Genomic DNA, 18,178 nt, shown 5'->3' with positions numbered 1-18,178 from the left:
CACGTACAAGAGATTGAATATTATAGGAGGTTGGATGGTCTTTTGAAGTATTTCTTTTATCTCCTTGCTGTGTTTGAAATTCTCTCGTGCTATAATGAAAGACAATGTTTAAATTCTGAAAATATTCCTGGAAGAGGGATCTCCATCAGCTTAAATACACCACCAGATAAGCAAGGGTGATACTGGCTCCTTTGAAAAGGCAGAACGGGGATGGAGTTGGTGCACTTTCTTTGATGCGAATTGATGTGCAGGGTTGCTGCTGGTGGAGGAGGCATCTTCAATGGCAAAAGCAGGCATAGAAGCTGAGCTCCACAAAGACACCTTTCTGCACCCCCTGTTTTGTCTGTAACTGGCCTTGAGCAGGATCTCTGAGGACATGACCTTTGCCCCTGGATGATGGTGTCTCAATAAACTTTCCTTGGGGGTCTAGGAGAGAAGCCTTTTCCTTTTAATTTTTTAAACTTCTTTTAATTCTATATCCTAAGGTTCAAATCCTACCATCATTGTTAACAGACTGCTATGGATTCTTGTGGACTTATTTCTATACATATAACAGCAAAATTTTACTCTAACAAAAATAAAATTTTGTTGTATTCACTGGCCTACAATTTTTTTGTTTCAATAAACAATATAATATGAATATTATTCCTTATCTATACACTTTAACATAACTATTTTAAAAACAATTCTATTGTGAGGTGGTACATAATTTATTTTAACAATTTGAAATTCACTCCATTAACTGTATCAAGTTCTATTATTTTAAATTCGATAGTTGTTTTTTTTTTATTAAGGATTTTGCTCCAAAATAAAGGGGAAAGATCCCCTCCCCACAACACACACGCCAGTTTCTTTTGGAATCATCAGGGGATGCCCTGGGGATATGTCTTCACTGGGAATTTTCTAGGTGCATCTGCTGCCTACCTGGATACGTCTGGGGGTAATTTCTGTGAGCACACACTTTATTGCGAAAGAAATCTTAAGGAAATCTGGTCACTACTGCCTCATAGAAATGACAGAGAAGTGACAAAGTGACTGAAGTTAAACCACCTGGGGTTCAAGTCCAGCTCCACCATCTACCAGGTATGCAGTGAAAGATAAAACTACTCAGCTCTTGCGCCTCAGTTTTCTCATCTTCAAAATGGGGATGACAATAGGACCTTCTTCACAACACTGGCCCAAGGACTGAATGATTTAAAACCTGTGAAGTGCTTATAAGGTCCTGGCATCTAGCAAGAGCTTAATGAAATGTTGGTTAAACTTGATATGTGCCTGATACCGCACGGCAGGAAGAGGTTCAGAGCTGACAGCTGAAGGCAATGCGTTAGGGAGCAGTAGAGAATTCTTGGCCCACACTAGTACTCTGACAATCTCTGTCCCATCAGGACTGAAGGGCTATCTCAGGTCCCTCCCTGGGAATGTCACAGGGTACGACATGTAAGCAGCCTCTACCTTGTCATTCGGGGCTGGACGAGTCTTTGCTGTGGGGGCTGTCCTGTGCATTATAGGGTGTTGAGCAGCACCCCTGGTCTCTACCCACTAGATGTTGGCGACACTCTCAGCTGAAACAACCAAAACGTATCTCCAGACATTGTTAAATGTCCCCTGCCAGGCAGACTTGCTCCTGATTGAGAATCATTGATGTAATGTACTGGGTGTGGAGGTTGCATTTTCTAGCTGTTTCTTATATGTAGCTCTAGTTTACTAGATTATAAGACTCTGCAGGCAGGGACCACCCTTGTATCCCACCCGCCCATCAGCACAGAGTTGGATGCTCAGACTTAAGTCACTTAAATACGGACTGCTTAACTCAAAAGAGATCATTAAGCCAGTTGGTTAACATATTAATTTCTGATTTGTACTAAGGTTGATTTAAATAGAGATGACATCAGTACTAATTACTTCTGCTAACTCTTAAAATGTCAATTACTTCAAAACACATCCTTCTCATACAATATGGAACACAACCCAAACTGGGGTGTTTTTCATGTGTTTTTTTGTCTTTTCTCTGATCACAATTCCAAACATACTTCACACAATAGCTGGGATATTTCAAGTTGGGTTTTAATTGCCATCTATTCATTTCCTTCTTTACAATGAACTGGAAATATCTCCGATGCACCGAGGACGTCTTTCTCGAGATCCCTTTGTCACTGGTGTCACGACGTCTGAATTTTAAATCACGAGAGATGTTCAGCCAAAGCGGAGGCACGGGGGGGTTCTGCTCTGCGCCTCGCACCCGGCCTGGCAGGCAGGGATGCTCCAGGAGACTGTTTGTTCCCTCGAGAGGCGTATTATCCTGACATTTATCACATTCGGATAAATACAGATTTTCCACTTCTAGTTTTACTGTTATGTCCCACTTTGTACTTCTTTTTGTCTTGCAAATGGAGGCACACACGTGAATGCAGACACCACTATGCACCCTTGTGAATAAATATGCACTGCTATGTGCATTCCTTACTGAAAACTGCAGCTTAGTGTGCTGGATGAAGGTGTACAGCGAGGATTGAGAAACACACCCGTGTGACTTCCTACTGGAGTCATAGAAACCTTCCTACCATGGATGAGGGCGTCTAAAGAAATACATGCGCAGGGTCCAAGTGCAGATGCGCATCCTGGGGGAGACCAGAGGCCCCAAAAAGGGGTATTTATGTCATGGACTTGCTGTGGGATGGGGTGTGGCCTTGGCGTTGGGCTCAGGAAATGAGCTTTGTCATCACACTGGTTACTGTTGAGGGGTGGATCCAAGGACAGACTCACATGAGCACGGCTCCTGAGATCATGCTCATTCTGAATGCATCTGCTGGTTTGCCTCGAGAAGTGTAGCAGAAAGGTATGCTGCGTGGGCAGAACTATCCCCTGCTGCCCTGTAGGCATTGCCATGACCAGTTAGGTAGTCAGCAGAAGGGAGTTTCACGGGCTTGGAGGAAAGGAGGGAGCTATATGGCCTAAAGACAGACTTTTAAGACCAGATACCCAAGACATTCATTCTCCCCACAGGGAGACACGTGCCACCATCGCAGACAAGTTGAGTTTTGCCCAGAGGACTCTTCTTTCTGGCTTGGGCTCCAGCACCCTCAGTGTTTCCATGGCCAACCAAACCCCTTCTGATTGACCCACTTTTTTTTCTGAAGAAAAGTTATCCTTTACACAGTTTATTTTTCTTCTGAAATCTTCCCCAGGGAAACAGAGAGGATGTGGGTGAGCTGTGAGGCAGGGGAGACCTGTCTTGACCAAGGAAGGCTATGTTGAGAAATAAAGAAAAGATTTAAAAAACCAGATTCATGCAGAGGAGAGCAAACTAGAAAGCCTTCTATTTTTAACAGTGACTTTGGAGAGCTTTGCTTTGATTCTTCATGGGTAAATGTATAGTTTAACAATCTTATTTTTCTCTCTTCCAAATCCTTATTTAGGAGTAAAGGTGGGAAGGGACCACATTGTTCAGTCCTATAGAAATTCGTGAATGTTTGAAGTTAATGAAGGGCCTCTCTCTGAGGACGGCAGCAATGCAGAGTGGGGTAAGTGTGAGCTCTGAACTGGACTGCCTGGCTGCGAACTCTGCTGTCTCGCTTCCTAGTTTGGGCCGATGGCTCTTTGGTGCCTGTATCTTTGTCTCTAAAGTGGACCTAACAAGGGTGGTAGTGAGGATCAAACATACGAATACAAATAAAGGGCCTACGTCTGCGTCTGGTGTGTATAGGAAGCCTTTCAAAATGTAAGCCAGTGTTTTTTTTTAATCTGATTAACTGCAATATCTAAAAGGTTTTAGAATTTCTTTACCAGAATGGAAAATCCATCATTAAAGTTTTCTTCAGGTGTATAACATAATGATTCAATATTTAAACGTATTATGAAATGATGGCCATAGGAAGTCTGGTTAGTATCTGTCATTAAAGGGTTTTTTTGAATGTCTACGTAGAAGCTCATACTTTCTTAATCTCTAAACCACAAAGGAAGGCAGATGTCATTCTTGGTTCGAAGAGTCCTCAGAGATCCCGCATTGGCACCTCTTCACTCTAGCGCTGGAGAGCGCGGACCTTGCAGAGGTCGGAGCACTGGGCAAGGCCATGAAGCTGGTTGCCAAGGCGCATGGGATGGAAGGAGTGAAAGCCCCGTCTCCTGTTTCTGACCTCCCGCCAAAGAACCGTATCTTATTCCAAGGATGGAGTCCACAGAGGAGTTCTGCCAGAAAAGTGTAGGCCTTCAACAATTTCTTCCCCTTCCTATCGATTCGACAGTGACAAACTAGATAGATGACAGATAAAAATAACTTCACCTTTTCTCATTGTAACTGTGCCACAAAACGTGTGAGTTGTCCGTGAAATTCACCAGTAGGAAGGGCACACAAGAGAATTTGTGATCAGAAAGGAGAGGGGACAGGGGACAGATAGGGACATTGCTGTAACTAGGACACTATTACCTTGAGGTTAAGAATATCTGCTCATATCAACGTTTGGTGAGAGAAAATAACAACATAAGCAACTCATTACCTGTGAACATGGCATTGAACATTTAGTGGGTACCGGGATCTTAGGATCATTTAGAAGAATACTTTTACTTAAAGTCTCAAAAACTTCCTGTGAGAAAAACCAAATCTGCAAAGCCAGGCAGAAGAGCAGCATCTGCTTAAGAACACATAGCAACCCTACATTCAGATTAGGACAGGAAGTTAAAAAAAAAAAAAACATCCAATTGAAACTGCAGGAGGACACAGTAGACAGAATGTAATTAGTGGGGTTGACTGTCAGCCAGAACCTCAGGCAACCACCCCCTTGCTCTTATGAAAACTGCCTGGAGATTTTTAATGATGGTGAGCAGTAAGGATCTGGGTTTTAAATCTTCTCTGAAATGCAGGGAGCCATCATTCCCTCCAGCGACGCTGGGATATTGGTTCGGGGTTGGCACCAAGGAGTTCTCGGAAAGGTGAACCCTGGCTCCTGAAGCGGCTGTGACTTCTGTCACAGAGAGTTTGGTTCTGTCAGTGCTTTAACCCCAACTAGTCTAGCTGAATTTGTGATGAGTTGGGTGATTTCAACGTGAGAACATCACCGTATGGAATTTAAATTTGGGATGTGGGAATGAGTGTCTCCTTGTAAGTGTTTGTTTCCGACGGGTGTGATGATGGGAGGAACTGTGGGTGGAGAGTCACTGGGCTGCCGTTCCATGTCCCAGATCTGAAGAAACTCAAGGGGAAAGAAATGGGTCGGTAGGCGCTGGCAAGTTCTGCTGCTGGTCCTCTCCCAGGGCCCCTGCAAGAGCTGCCGAGGGAGGGGCGGGAGGGGGAAAGGATGTAGATGCAGAAGCCAGAACTGGTTTTGAATCAGCCGTCTCTCTCACTAGACATGTGATCTTGGGCAAGCCCCCTCCCCAAACCAAGCTTCACACCAAAGAAGTCAGAAAGAGGGTTGGGACTCTAACTTCTCAAATCTCTTTAAGTTACAAATGTTACTTTCTGTTTGTTTGGTGTGTGTGTTTTTTTTCAAAGCATGTATTGTACAAAAGGTGTCATGGATGGTGCTCTTTTCCTGTGCCTGAGATTGGGGGTCCACAAGACGAAGCCGATCCAGGCCTCCTTCCATGCAGAATGTCTGTTTAGTCTGTCCTCTGGCTAATGACTGCAGCTGCTTCCTGCAGAGCCTGTTATAAGATCTATAAAAGGCCGAGATATTACGGTTTCAGAAGCAGGTAATGAGCATACACAGCAACCACATGGTTGGGTTTTTTTTCTTTCCATTTGGATTTCTAGTTTGTGGGCTTTCTGCACAGGAGTTCGTGGGTCTGATGCCAACTCTCACAGACAACAAGGATTTATTGTATTAATAATCTGCAAATTATGGATTGCAAAAACAAAGACATTTGGGGATTTCATTGAACTTCTACCAAAAAAGATGCCTCCATGCTGAGGTTTTCAAGTTTTTCACTGTGCCCAGTTGAAATTAATTATAAACTATATAACTGTTTGCATATTAATTATGAAAACATAGTATGGAATATATTTAGGATAAAGTCCAACAGAAAAAGATGGCAATTTATGAATCTGAATACCAAGTCAAATGAAATACCTAATTATGACTATCTCCCCAAAATAGGCTTAAAAATATATCTTCTTTCAATGCAACAGGAATTTTATCCAGTCAAATCCATAAAGGACAAGGCCATTCACTTGCTTGATTTGGGGTTGCTTGTGATAGCATGTGCTTGAACTATGATGGGAAACCAATTCCAAAGTCAATTCAAATTTTGGGGGGCTGATGACTATTAGCATGGTCAAATGTTGTTCTGTAGCTGTTCTACTGGATGTGGCTCTAAAAATTGTTCTTTGATATTTCTCTTAACCCTTTAATTCCTTCTGAGCCTTCTTGCCTGGTTTATCTTCCTCCTCCCACCTTTCAAAGTCAGCGCCTCCAGGGTTCCTGTACTTACTCCTCTTCTCCTTTTACATATTCTCTTTGGGTGATCTCATGCACTGGTCTATCTACAAAATGTGGCGAAAAATGTCACTCTACAAATGATCAAATAAGTTGTGAAAATGCTTGGTTTAAAAAAATTAATGTATTCATGGCCAATGTGTATTATAAGTGTTACACAGTGTTTCCTACATTTATCAGACCAAGGAACACTCTTTTCATGGAGTACCTCACTAGACCAGTGTTCTTTGGGAAAGCTGGTTGTGGGGAATCTGGTTTGGGCGACTCGCCATTGCCTCCACATGTCTCTGTTCTCTGGAGTCTTTGTGGCTTCCTTTATCCTGCCATTGTGACCAATCCCCCGGGGGTGAAGTAAGGGAAACAGAGAGACACCATCAGAATTATGCTCCTTGTTTAGTTCATCGGAGGCTGGCCTGCTACTCACATTAGCCCTTTCTGGCTAGAACTTCATGACCCACCCACACTGTGTCCACTCCTGACCCGAAAGAGGAGGATGGTGGAAGAAAGAATGGAATATCTGCACAGCTTAAGTCTGTGAAGCCCATGGTGAGGATGTTTTTGATAGGAAATCAGTTGTCATAAGATGGTAGTCAGGAGCTTCAGCCAGCTGTTTCTTATAGCCTTTCTTACAAGCTACGTGCTACAGCTACTTGACCAGTCAATCTCAATATTTGGTCCTGGGGCATTTTATCTCCTCCATAAGCAAAGGGAAAATGGAAAGGGAGAGTGGTCCAGCCCAGAGAAGAAAGCAAAGGAGAGAGGGACAGAACATTACTGGAGCTCTGCATGCACCATCTCAGTCATGATCTCCACATTAAGACTGAATTTTAAAAGGCCAGCGAAGTTAAAGAAAAAGAACATTGAGGAAACGAAATGTAGTATCTCTGTCTCAGGAAAAGAGTTGCAACACCTCCTCCAGATCAAAATTCCATTTGGGCCTTTATCAGTTTCTTCCCACTGGACTGCTAACTCTCCGACTCCATCCTCACCCCAACCTCTCTTCTCCATTCCTTTCTATCAGTCCACCATTCCTTACCATCACCCACCACCATCCATCTCTCTTCCTCATTCTCTGTAGAGTATCATTGCTAATTCTTCAGCTGGCCTTCACACTCAAGTCCCTGAGTTTGTCTCTACTATGCAACACCAGCGTTAACCAGAAGGATCCCCAATCATTTCCTAAAAGCCAAATCCTATGGAAAATATTGAGCTTTCCTCTTGATTGAAGGGTATGCAGCAATCTGTATTCCCAACACTTCCTCTTCTCTTGATTTATTACAATTGTTTGTATTTATCTTAATCCTTTAATTCTTTCTGAACCCTGTTACCTGACTTATCTTTCTCCTCTTATCTTTTTCAATGTTGGTGCCTCCAGAGTTTCTGTTCTTATCCCTCTTCTCATTTTACATCCTGTCCTCCAGCGATTTCATCCACTATCCCATGTTTAATGTACTATCCCATGTTTAACCTTCTCAAGCATTGTGATTTCTTGTTCCCTTGTGGCTCTACTCCCCCTTTTCAAGTGTTTGTTGGATACTGGTATGAAGAGGTCCCCAAACAAAACTCATTTGATTTCCTTTTAAATCTGTTCCTCCTTCTAGAATCCAATCTTGAGTTCAATGGCACCTCATTTGCCCAGTTACCTAACTGGGAAAACAAAGAGTCATCTCCAACTCCAGGTCAACCTTCACAGTGCTCCCCTCACCCCAAGAAAAATATGACCTTGTCATTAATGCACAGGCTTTAAACATACCCAGGGTTTCTTTACTGCTTGCTGTTTAAGAAGCAGATGCCTTAATATGGCATTTAAACCCCTTTAAAAACTGGCTCTAACCTATGTTTTCAGTCTCATCTTCTATCATGTTCATCCCTGAATTCCCATCATGACTTACATACTTCAGTCATACCTCACTGCCTACAGGTCCCTGAATATACTGGGGTTTCTCATTTAGACACATTTCCTTAGGATTACCTTCTTAACTATGACTATTTTCTATGTTTTTTTAAGACCTATTTCTTTGTGGGGAAATTTTCCAATCTCCCCTCTCCTCTCATCCCCAAGGTCATGGGTCCCTGTGAGTTCTTTCTGCCCAGTCATACGGGGAGTTCTAGTACAGGGTTTCTCACATTGCACTGGAATCACTTGCCCAAGTGTTAGTCTACTACACAGTAGATGCTCTTCCCTCTGCTTCTCACTGGCCTCCAGCATAGCACCTAGCTAAATAAATAATCAACCTAAAGCTGTCTTCCCTAACTCTAGTCTCTTCAAAGGTCATTGATGACCAAATGACATAGATGGACCTCTCCTTTTACACTTCTGCCTCACCTCACTCCTGCTTCCACTTTATAGTTAGCAGATATGAGATGGGGGTTTAGCCAGAAGAGGAAAAAAAAAGAAAAGAAAGAAAAAGAAATAAATATGGAAAAGCACAGAAATGGGATAACATATTTGCTTTGAGAGTCAAGGAGGAGCTCTGCTTGGTTTCAGCAAAGGGCATGTTTGGGTAAGCAGTAGAATGCACGTAAGAATAGTTACATGAATGAATGTGGCAGGCAGAATAATGGTTTCCAAATATGCCCATGTTCCAACTTCTACAACGTGTGAATATGTTAGGATATTAAAGTTGCAGATGGAATTAAGTTTGTTAACCAGCTGATGATCTGGGCTATCTGGGTGGACTCACTGCATTCACAACAGTACTTACAGGTAGAAGAAGGAGGCGGAAGAGAAGTTTGAAGTGTGATATGATGTGACAACGATTCCATCCTTTGTTGCTGGCTTTGAAGATGGAGGAATGGTGTCAGGAGCCAAGGAATGGGGACAACTTCCAGAAAATCACAAACACAAGGACATGGATTCTTCCTTACAGCCTCTAAAGCATAGTGTTGCTCTGCCACAACTTGGTTTTAGCCCAGGGGGATCTGTGTTGGATTTCTCACCTATAGAACTGTAAGATAATAAGTTCATGTTGTGTCAAGCCACTAAACTTGTGATAATTTTTTGCTGTAGCAACAGAAAATTGATACAATGGTATGTAAAATAATTTTATTTTCTTGAAAGACTGACCGACCAGAGTGGATGCCCAGTCAGATGTCCATGCTGAACATCACTTCAGGGTACATGGAATAGTAACCATTGTATAGAGGGCCTTGAACTTGATCCTATGGATAGTACATTGCTTATTGAAGGCTTGAATGGGAGGAGGGTATCCTAGTGTAGACAGTGAGGCCAGTGTGGTCGTAGAATGGATGTTGAATCAGTAGCCTCTCCTACACATCTCCAAGCACACTTGAGGTAAAATTTTCATTTAAAAGCTGTCTGTTTTAAACATACCAGCATCTTTAAAACTCTGTATGATTCACCTGCGGGACCTGCCAGATCATTTTGTTTCACTGTTTGTGTTTAAATTATTAATGCAGCAGAGACTGTTGATGTTTATTGCTCATACTAGGCCCAGTTCTTTGGCAGTCACTTTTCTCAGCAAGAGAACCAACTAAATGAAAAAAAATTAAAAATTCATAACATTTAAAGGCGTCTTTTTTAGTATAATAAGTTATAAATTAGGAGAGATGATGGGGTTTTTTTCTCTTTTCCTCAAATGTGAGATAAATGGTAGAGAATGAAGCTCAACAAATCAAAAATCATGTGATAGCTTCAGGAAGTTTTGTGGCCCATTTCTGAGAATTGCCCAAGAAGGAAGGACAATTTTGTTCACTTTCTCTTCTTTTTACTCCATAAAGTCAGTAACATAATCATTTTTTAATAAAATTGTTTAACACAACTTATACTCTTATAAATTAAAAATGCCTTTCAGATTCAAAACTGCCACTTACGTGAATGAAACTCATTTAACGGAAGTTATTGAACCTATAAGTTCTGTGATGCGGTACATCTCTTTCTCTGTGTTTGATTATTAAAAGGGAAGCCACATGGCATAACAGACAGGACACGGACTCCAGACTCAAATGGATGTGGCTTCAAATCTCAGCTCTTCCATTTACCAGCCAGGCTGCAGAGCATGTTAGTTAATGCCTCTAGGTTTTAGTTTCCTATCTATAACATTAGGACAAAAAAATGCCCTCAGAAGGCTGTTAATAACAAAGCTTACACATATAGAGCTTACAACCTGCCAAGTACTGCTCTGTTCCTTCCTAAAACAGTCATGTTCTAGTAGCTCATTTAATTCTCACACCACCACCATGAAGAAATCAAGGCTCACGGAGATTCCTTCCATGTTGCCCAGAGTCTCACAGCTGGGCAGTGGCGGAGGTAGAGCTGAGACTCAGGCATTTGGGCCCCAGAATCTGTGATCTTAACCATTCAGTATAATTACTAGTTTCCTTTCTTAAGCAATGCTCAGCTTACACTGGGTTCAATTTCAAATTCCCTTTGAAGTTGGTTATTTGCCCTCCTGAATGCATTTCCCCTCTAAAAGGTTGATATAAAATCGTGAATCTATTCCAGATCATTAAGGACAAACAAACAAATATACTTGTGTCCATAATAATCAAGTCCCTAGTAGAAGTCAAATATTATAATTTGTAATGATAACTAGAAGAAGAATACCACAGAGGACAATAGAAACGGCGCCAGGAAGCTGATTTAACATTTCTAGGCTTCAGGTGCCCTATTTATGAAAGGACTTACACCCAAGATCCTAATGAGGTAAGAACAAGTGAATGGAAATTGTAGTGGAAAATCAGAGGGGTATTTAGGATACATGAATTACACTCAGGATGTGATAACATGGACTCTTATTTTCATTTAAATTTATGAATTTCCTTTCTCTTGATAGAGGCCCACCCCTAGCACTATTGCTACAATTTTTCTCTCTTGAGAAAAAAAGAAGAGGGAGGGGAAGGAGGAGGAGGAGAAAGAGAAAGATAAAGAGATGGTAACATGGAGGAGATAGAGCAAGAGAAAGGTGAATTGCCTTTGGTGAACTGAGGAACAAGACAAAACAGAGGTAATAGTTGGGGAAACTTTAAGGTGGGAGAGAAGTAAGAGGAAAGTAGGCAATTAGAGAAAATCCAAAGCCTCTGTTAAGTGCGTTCAGATCAGTAATTCAATTCAGTCCAGTGTTGTATTTGTCACCTTTGTTCTAATACCTTTAGAAATTATTCCCACATATATGCTAGATTTTGTCATTATAAATGAACAAACTCTTACTTTTTCAAGTATCAGCTATCTCCTCCCATATCAGACTTTGCATTTATTTCCCTGGAACTTGCTTAGGTGATCCTAGTTAGAAGTCTAGGGATAATAAGTGGTAGTTGGGGAATGTCTTGAGAACAGACATTCCCTTGCAAGGTGGCTGCCCCAAGTAAAGTTATTCCTGGGTCTTCAAGCAAAGGGTAGCTGTCAGCGCCAGGAGGGTGGCTGCTCCCACTGGAAAGGGAGACTCAGAGGATTCAAGATTCTCAATTGACACAGATGTCCCATCCCAAAGGTCAGGGTCCCACCTCTTCCCAGTCAATGTCCTGACTTTCACATTAGAGGTTTGGTGAGTCTGTGTAATTTTGCAATCAAACAAATGAATTCTGAGTCTGACTTTTAATGAGTTCCGCTCTGTGGTTTTAAGAAGAGAATGTCTGAGGGCCACCATAGAAAAAGCTCTTTAGTTTCTGACTGTAATTTGAGCGGAGAGTTTAAAGCTCTGAACTTGTCATTGTTCTTCTGTGAGTCCCCTAGTACAATCCAAGCAGCGCTCCCACCCCACTGTCCTTGAGATTGTCATCAATTGCTATCACTACCATTATAACCATCACTCTGCTGACATGAAGGCCAAGTTCAGCAGACATTTGGTCCCCCAAGACACTGGGTTAGCAGGAACTTTTTCATAGTTAGCCACAATAAATCAAGATGCTGCTGCACACCATGAAATACCAACAGTCCATTTCCATGAGCAGGGGCCAGCACTGCTTTCAAGCCCAGGAGCAGTCCCATAACCCTGTCTTGGGGAGCCTCTTTTCTGGCACTAGTCGCAGAACAAGTACAATTGGGGTCCATGAGGAAAACAGATACCACATCAGGTATTTCCACTGGGAAATTTAACAAGGGAACTTACCAGGCGGAAGAACAAAAGGCAACATGGCCAGAGACCTGGCAGTTCAGAGGAGGGGCTACCTGGAGGTGGGGCACAGACGCCTGGGGAGGGGAGCTGCCTAGAAGCTGTAGCTCCTTGTGGGGTAGGGGGGACTGCTGGAGCGGTCCCGAGGGTCAGGCACCATTACTGGGACAATGCTGCTGGAACACCGTGTATCCAGAACAAAGAAGCCCCTTCTCTCCTACTCTTGGCTTCCTTCCTGTACGCCTCCTATTGGCTGAACCTAACTGGAAGCAAAGGGAAAAAGTACTTTTCAGACTGTTAGTCCCAGTACCACAGAACAGACTGTAGAAGGCTAGGTTTCGAGGCAGAGACTATACTCTCTACACAGTGAGTGAGGAAAGAGAAAGAATTCACAGTTATGTGTAGGGACATGTGTTGGTCAGATCGTTCGAGTGACGTCTATATTTACATAATTATAGCTATGAGTTAGGATAGTCAACCAGGTGGGAACTGGAGCAAATAAACTACTAAGCCAATTGGCTACATTTACGTGACTCAATTTCTCAGGTCTGGATGTCTAATCATGGCTGAAACGGAACATTCTAGGTACTATAATCATAACTAAAATATTGCTTTCTTCATTTTAAAACTGTTTTGGAGATGTATTGGGCTTACAGGATTTGGGACAAAAAGAGAACCACCCATTTTGCCCTTCAAAGGACCTTCAACATCCTTCCAATGAATAATGGGCTCATGTAGTTCACAGGAAAGAGAAAGAAGGTCCCAGAAGGGCTAGATAAAGAGAGAAAAAGAAATAAGCCAACCTTCAACTGCTTCACACGTGGGGGACTGGGGCTTGGCCAGGTGAGAGGAACTGGGCAGAGACGCCATTGCCTGCTCTGGCTTCCTGACAGGGGCCGCTGCCTCCTTCAGCGGCAGATGCTGGGCCCAGTCTCCAACACCATGGACCCCAGACTAAATCTTCAGACTTCTGTGGGAGCCCGTTTCAGGGGCTTCCGGCCATGGGCCGTGATGGAGCCATATGTGTCACCGGGGCCGGAACCTGGCCTCAAGCCCTGCGGAGAGAGGCCAGTGAGGGATGTGGCCTCGGGCTGGGGGTGCTCCCTTGAGCCGTGCTTTGGTCTCCACCACGGCATCAGAGGTGATCTGGCGCGAGGGGCTCGAATGTGTTTTGAGTTATGCTGTATTGCACACACATGTAAAACAAATCTGGGAACCCACAAGTGTGTGACCAATCGTTTTGCTCCTCTGCAAAGTGTTTATTAAATTTTGAAAAATGACATGATGAAGAGGCAAACAACAGAAGCAATCACAAACTCCAAACAGTTTTCCAATCTATAAACAAGTTCTGAAAAACATTCAAGTAACTTTCCAACTGTGTTGCCAATGCACTGGCGGAAAACAGATCTTTCTTTAGATTCGGGACATTTTTGAATATGTTGGGAATGACCTTCCCACGTGTGTTGGGCTCCTCGGGGTGGCAGTCAGTCACAGAGAGCCCTCGATCTACATGCTCAGGACCGAAGAGAGCACAGGCAGGGCTCTGCAGCCTGATACCCAGCAATGACCGTCTCTCAGAACTGGGAGCCCAGAGGCCTGGGTTCACGGCCCAGTTCTACCCTTGTCAGATGAGGGATATTGCACAAGCCATGCATGTCTTACTTCTTTATCTGCAAAAGGAAAAAAAAAGTGCTGTATCTTTATCAGGGTTTTCAAACCATCAGCCATGACCGATCAGGTTTTGAAAAGAATGTATTGGGTCACAACTAACATTTTAAAAGAAAATAAAACAAAACCACACCAAAGAGAAAATACCATGTATCCTATTTCATGAAATTTCAGTTTTAATTATATAAATATATATTGAAATTGTTTTGCTCCTCTGCAGTATACTTATTAAATTTTTTAAATGGAACAATATAAAGGGACAGACATCAGAAGCTATCACAAGCCAGCCCCAGTTTTTAACAATTTTTGAAAAAAAAATGGTCAAATAATTCCATGTTACTGACACGCGTATTTATTTTTCTGTGTTAGCTTATACAATAAAATGCATTTCTACTAGGGGTTGGGGTCCAGCTCTCGTGTTCTGTGTGTGACCCAGGAGAGAACAGGGCAGACTCCCCGAGTCCGTGGTGCTAAAACGGAACACAGCGTTGTGAGCATGCGCTGAGCTTCCAGGCAGCATGTGGACTGCTTTCCATGCACACTGCCGTTGAACAGCCCCAACCACCCTGTGTGTTAGGTAATCATGACGCTGTTGTTAAAGGACTAAGGAAGCGAAACCATCTTGGAGATGCGCAGAACATACAGTTGGCAGGAGAGCCAAGCTTTGAGAATTGTGGGCCGACTCACAAGTCCTTCTTAATTTTTTCTTACAATTTGCTGCCAGACCTGTGAGATTTTGAGCATCCATGAGCAACTTGGCTCACGGTAAAGAAAGGTGCAAGTCTTTGCCTAGCTTCCCACGTGAAGGATGATGACCGAACACTTCCCATCCTACTGTGCCCTTCCAAAGCCTGCTTGGCCTGGGAAAACAAGGAAATCAGTTGCTTTGCATCTTTGCCTATCATTTTACTTATCTAAAAACCGAATTCTCCTCACTGTCTTCCAGAGGCTCTTTGACTCCAGAGAAGACAAAAGCTGTGGACATGGTTTCATATGCAACAAAAATGTCAAGTCTTACCATTTTCACAAAGGTCCCCACCCTGTCTGAGGCTAGGAAGAGGAATGTAACCATGCACACTACAGTGAGAAGAAAACCTGAGCCCACCTGGAGGGTGTAAAGGGAAAAATAAGGCTTTAGTATTGACAGAAGCACCTATATTACCCCACATGAGGCCTTCCTTCCCTCCTAGCAGATAACCCCACAAATGCATGGATGCTGGTCTGTCTTTACAAGGACTCACAATAAGCCTCCATGTGTAGCCCAGACTAGGAGAATAACAAATGCTTCCCTTCTAAGTCTACTGAATCCCATCAACCTGCATGAAATTTCACCGTGAGACAGTCATTCTATTTTCTTTAAGGCATTGCATCTACAGAAATTCTTGGCTGAAAAGGAAATCTTTGCATGGCTCCCATACAAAGTAATTGGGAGCCTAATCCATAATTAGAGCACCCTATAATCTAACGAAACTCTAGTGAACACAAACAGTAAGTTCAGTGGAAGGTCAGAGGAAACTCGACAGTGGATGGCACAGTGTGGAGAGGTGGGCTTGGGGAGGCGGTCTAAGAGCAGTAGCAAACTCAGAGTGCAGAGGGTCATCGAGGAGCACTGAACACAACTGTGGGCCACCGTTGCCAATTTGAGAGAAGTTACAGTCCTGCAGGATAACTACGAAGCTTTCATATCGTGCTTTCCGGTTCATACGTTATTGCCCACGTTACCCCCTTTAACACTTACCATATCCCTCTGACGTAGACCTTGCCAGAGGAGGAAACCAAGAGTGAGAGAAGACACGTGACTGGCTCACGGCCACCCCGCTGTGCAAAGGAAGGTGTCACAACACCTGGGCCCTTCTAGCTCACCACAAGTCTCCCAGGATGCGAGGCCTCCCGCTCAGGGCCCACCTCTATGCTCAGCACTTCTCGCCTGACACCACTTTTGACATATGTCAGGAGACGTGGTGACGAACCCAACAAAACCAGATTCTGGCTTTGATCTCTGTGAAATACAGGGCTGGGGATGGGTGACTGGGCGCGCGCGCACACACACACACACACACACACACACATCACAACACACGTGACACACATAGAGGATCATGGAGAAGAGTAGCTGTTCTAGGTTTATAATTCAGCCTGAAGTTATCAGTGATTAAAGCATCAGAGTTTTGCTCTGATCTCTGATTTTGCCCTGACTTTCCGTTTTCTGCTTCTTTCGCCTTTTCTCCACGCCTACTTTTTAGTGGCCTTTGTTCTTCGTTCCTGAGCCATCTGGTTGCAAAGTATGGTAGGAGCACAGTGCAGCAGGCGCATGAGAAAGCAGTGCAAAAAAATAGTGGGAGGAAAACAAAAGACGTGAAGATCTTGAATTTTTTATTTCTCTTTTCAGATTGAAATATCACTGCTCCTAGTTTTGATGCAAAATTGCAAAGAGGGCATTGGGTCTTTGAATGGGAGATTGGCAGATGTAGGTAGAAGAAAGGACAGCCCCAGGCCACCCTGTGGGTCAAGGCCAGGCTGGGGCATGAGGGGCCACATCTCACGAGTCATCTCTGGACTTGTGACATGTATCAGAGGGACCACATCAGCACCCCTGCCTCCCATGACCCCCATGTTACAGTACTCAGGCCCTGGCACCACAGAATTTATCTTTCCTGGAAGCCGAAGCTTTGAGCCTCCCATTTCATATAGAGAGCACGTGTGTCCACCTCCGTGTGATCCACCTCCGTGTGATCCACCACGTGAATGCTTGCAGCCACTACCTCAAATGTCACAAATCCTCTCTCTCTCCCCCTTTCTGTCTGCCTGTTTATCTACAATCTGTCTATTTAAATTCTTTTTAAACAAGAAGGGAATATCTTTATGCCTGTTTGTAGGAATATTCTACATCCATCTGTTATTTACATCATTCGTTTTCCTGAGGTGTCTCCAACAAATCCTGGCTGGATGCACTGTATGTGTTATTAATAAAACAGCTGTAAAAATATTAACTGTACGGCCTAATTGTCAGCCCTGATTAGGAGCCAAGTTTATCCCCGGACGGATGCGGAGACTCAGAATTTGGGCTTCGATCCAGATCTGACCCTTGCAGCTCACTTTACATTTGATTCTTTGACCATTTAAGCCGCTCTGGCTTCTTTTCTCGCCTCCAGGGAGCTGTGCATATCCGGCTCGCTGGCCTCCTGGATCCTTCAGGTGGCGCTGCTCCAGCTTCCTGAGTGCTCGGGCCAGGGCCTCCACCCAACCCTGCCTCGGCTACCCCCGCCTCACTCGAGTTACACTTAACAGCCATATGCTCCATAATCACCTTTCAGTAACTTAAAAGATGAGTAGAAAGGTTGTCAGCATGGCTCCTTCCTGTACACTGGTAGGAAATAGCGTTTGGAGACTCTGCTTTGGAAAGCACACCTCTATTACCAGCTATTGACTTGGAATACCAGAAAACCCGCAGGGAGGGGCTGCAGGGTGACACTCCGTACTGTTCAGAATGAGATCAGTCTTTCAGACTGACCTTCTGAATATGGAAGATAACTGAAGAGGTTATAATACATTATAGCGTAAGTAAACTGTTCAAAATAAAGCAAATGAGGGCAGAAGTTAGCAAATGAGACACTTTGGTTGCTGTTCCCCCTGTCTAGCTAGTGCCCAGGTGAGGGCAAGCTGTTTATTGAAGGGTGCTGCCCAGAGCAAACCTTGAGTCTGCCCAGAAAACCTTGGCCTTGTCTGTCTTAGCATCTAGTTCTTGGCTGATGGGAAAGCGATGCGAGGAGGCTGGTGTGATGCTTTGCCTCACTGCAAATGAAATAAATAAATTATCTGCCAATGTTTCATAGAGCAAGGGCTTAATAACAAAATTAAAGCTGATAGCCCCAGGAACACTTAACATAGCTGTGATTAATTGTCAAAATTTTGGATAGATTCGATGTTTCATATTACCCTTCTGCAGGGAGTTTCTTTATGATCACAGTTCTCTAGTGGTGTGCTTTGGAAATTTTATAGCAACGACCT

The sequence above is a fragment of the Phyllostomus hastatus genome, unplaced genomic scaffold (assembly GCF_019186645.2).
Source record: "Phyllostomus hastatus isolate PE091 unplaced genomic scaffold, TTU_PhHast_1.1 phas_contig_80, whole genome shotgun sequence".
Classification (NCBI taxonomy): domain Eukaryota; kingdom Metazoa; phylum Chordata; class Mammalia; order Chiroptera; family Phyllostomidae; genus Phyllostomus; species Phyllostomus hastatus.
Note: the sequence above shows the minus strand (reverse complement) of the source record.